Genomic DNA, 3,640 nt, shown 5'->3' with positions numbered 1-3,640 from the left:
TGATTTTGGGAAATAATGTTTGTTCTTACATTTTGTTTTTATTTTTCTTGGTAAGAAGGCCAGACTTTGGAAGCTTGATGAATTTGATAAACACAGGCGCAGCAGTAAGCAGTGTAATATATTCAGCATTATGCAGAGACTAACAGAGACATATGGCTTTGGATTCAAGAGCTTGAAATTTCTCGGCTAACACCAGCAGTTATCTGCAATGAGGACTGTGATGAGCACAGGCACGCAGCGCTGGCCAGGTGGCTCTTTGGAAGATAGCGCCAAAAGATGAAACCACCTTAGTGTCAGCATTTTAATTTGATCTGCCATGTGCACATATGTCTTTAAAGTCTGCGGGGAGTCTCTCCGCCATTGATGTGCTTCGCCAATGTTCTGCTGTCGTACAGGTTAGCGCTGCAGGCTAATCTGTAGCAAGTCTGTCCCATAAGCCTGCGCCAAGTAGATGGCAGGATGAGTGATCTCCTCTCCTCTGATCCGTGGCCCTCAGATGCCCAAGCTTTGCCAACTATTCGTCGGCTTTGTAGTGGGTGCCAAGATGCCCAGACGGGTGAAGGAGGAGCACCGAGACCCAAGCAGGATGTGAAAAACCAATGGTCCTCTTCTGCTACACAGTGCGAAGTGGCTACAGATACTGAAACACTGACTTGTTTTCTGCGGGACCAGCAGTTTGTTTCTTGGTTTAACAAAATAAAATATTTATTGTTTGCATGTGCAGACAATAATAATGACATTGCTGATAAAAAAACAGTAATAATGATTTGTATTTTGTGTATATAAAAATGATGCATACAACCAGGATGTAGTTGAAGTATATGTGTGTTTTTTGTGTATTTCGTTTTGGGGAATCCATCAGTGAGTCTCATCAGCGAGTAAAACKAATAAAGTTTTACTCACTGATGAGTTTCTAGTGAGTAGCTAGTATGCATTATAGCAGATTTAGTTTATGGTTGATGCTGACTTTAAAGCAGCTTATTTTCAGACGTTAATACTGTGTTATCAAACWAAAYTGCTCAGTTACTTAAAGCCAACAGCTCAGGGGCAGGATTATTATYTTTCACCTTTTAAATTATTTTTTGTTGCATTTAATCATAAATTTAAAAGTTTACCATTGATATWAGAAACACTTTTCATGTTAAGTAAAAACACGGGAGTCACTCGCTGGCCATATGGGCCTTGAGTTTCACACATGTGGTGTAAAGTGATAAACTGAGAGCTGACATGCGAGGGATAGTGAATATGTTTGAGGGATTCTTACAGAAACCTAATAATGTGCTAGTTTTTTCTATGTATGTATAAAAATTGTTAGTACAACACATTCAAGAGAAGCAGTAAAAAGTTCAATGCTGCTGCCAAGTTGTGCAATTCAAAGACTTTGACGTTTGAACAGGATTAAGTTAGTCTTTAAAGGAATGTGTGACTTTGATGCCAAAGTCTTGAAATAATATCCTATGTAGAAAAAATATTTAGGCACTTTAGAAAACCTTGAAAACATCGAGGTGATACACTCTCAATCTCATTCATATCGTGATATTTTGTAAAACGCATTGACTCTCAAAGTATTTGTTGGGGATGAGGAGCTCATCAATTTTTAGCTCAGTATCTGCAAAGTTGACTATGTTATAGCYATTTTTGTGTTGACTAAGGTGAATAATTCAATCAGGGTCAGTTGAGGGTGATTCCAAAAGTTAATTAGTTGTAGAAATACATTTAGTGGTTACTTTATGTGAGTTTCATGAAAACAGACAAATCATTAGACACCAACATGTTTATAGCAAAGTGTAGTGCTCGTAGTTTGATTTGGAATCCAGCTTCTATCACACCTTCTTATAGCTAAAAATCTAGATTAGTGGAGTTAGTTTTGTGTTTTTTATTTCAATTAGCTTTAGCGGCCATTTTGAAATGAGGTGACATCAYAAGTCATTCAGTTGTAGACATACACCAAACAATCCCTTTCTTAAAGAGTGATTTTCATTAATTTATTTATCTTAATTTAACTGGGMAAATCCCATCAAGATCACAGTTCTCTTTTGAGAGGGAAGTCTGAGTCTGAAGGGATGCATGTTTTAATTTTTTTATTTATATTTTTTGGTCTGTGGGAGAAAACTGGAGTAACCGGAGAAAACCCACACAAGCACAAGGAGAACATCAAACTCCACACAGAAAGATGCCAGGTTTGAACCGGGTATCGGACCTGATGCTCTGAGACATCAGTGCTAACCACTAAGTTGTTGTGCTGCCAGCTTTATCTTGATTTGTCTGGTGACTCATGAGATATTTTGCTAACAAACAGGCAACGTTGATTTCAGTGGGTAAAACAAAATTCTAAAAGCAGATCTCCTACAATAAGTTAGCACTTGGAGTGTTTGTTGGGCATCAGTCTCAGCTACTACCACACACATTTTAGGTGTATTCTTTAGGATTATTAGAACAGACTAGCTCTAATTTACCAATAGTCTAACGTCACCTGATTTAATACACTCTTGTGAACAATTATGCCACTTTTGATGTCTGTAAGAATGAACTCATTTAAACAACAAGTCTTTCTATAAACAATAAAAATGTGTATAAAAGCCTTTCTGCACAGCTGTGAGCCAAACTCCATTTTTAGAGTGAGTCATGACCATGAAACACAACATCTCATGTATCCATTCAGTGTCAGAACAATTCCACCATTAGAGCTGTGTGAAGAGCCCTTGAAAGCGCTACACTGACGATGGAGTTCTCACTCCGCCTTTCCTTTCCACTCCACAGCCTGCCCACATTAACTCTCCAGCCCATTCAGCTGTGATTAGAAAAGCCTCTCGGCTTCCAGAGTTTGCAATCATTTGACCATAATGAATTCCAATCACTCCCTCCCTTGCCCTCTGCTCCCACTTGTGCTCGAGAAGTTATAAGTGGGAGAGTGCAGAACGGAGAGACAAAGAGTGCGAGGCAGTCAAAAAGACTGAAGTGTTTAGCAGCAGAATCGCACACAGTGCAGCTCCTGCYTTTCAGAGCTGTGAAAAATATTAAACATCTAATAAAAGAAACAGAATAATTGGTACAAAATAAGCATACAAATGACAAAAAGCAAATCTTTAGCAAGGGAATAAACAATGAGATGCACCATTTTTTAAAGCACATTTGATAAAAGAAAGCAGAGATTAGCAAATGAAGCAAGAATTTTTTATTTAAAAATAAGAAAATGAATGCTGCCAAAAGTTTTTTGTTCCCCGAGTACCCTCATCCTTTGTCACAGAAGACCAATACTTCAAATGCTTCGTCATAAAAGTAGCCAGAAATGTGCAGAACGTTAAACAAATAAGCCTGTTTTGCTGATTTTTTTTCTGTTCACCAGATCAAAAACACTTGTCTGAATTCATGTTCATAACTTAAACACTACACAATATCCTATTTACTCTGTTTACAAATAAGATGAGATGATACTAATTTAAAATTCTGTTCACATGAGTAAATGTCATGAACAGAGGAAAGTTGAAGAAATTTATTAGTCATTTAGAAACTGATTTTAAAAGCACCACACCATTTTCATAGTTTTTCTTTTTAAGTATTGATTCTTATAATCTATTGTTTGACTATTGTTATGTCTTGATTAAAATAGGCTTGGATACATGCCTGAAACAACATCACA

The sequence above is a fragment of the Austrofundulus limnaeus genome, unplaced genomic scaffold (assembly GCF_001266775.1).
Source record: "Austrofundulus limnaeus strain Quisiro unplaced genomic scaffold, Austrofundulus_limnaeus-1.0 Scaffold9, whole genome shotgun sequence".
Taxonomy (NCBI): Eukaryota; Metazoa; Chordata; class Actinopteri; order Cyprinodontiformes; family Rivulidae; genus Austrofundulus; species Austrofundulus limnaeus.
The sequence above is the reverse complement of the archived record's forward strand: the minus strand, read 5'-3'. Positions refer to the sequence as shown.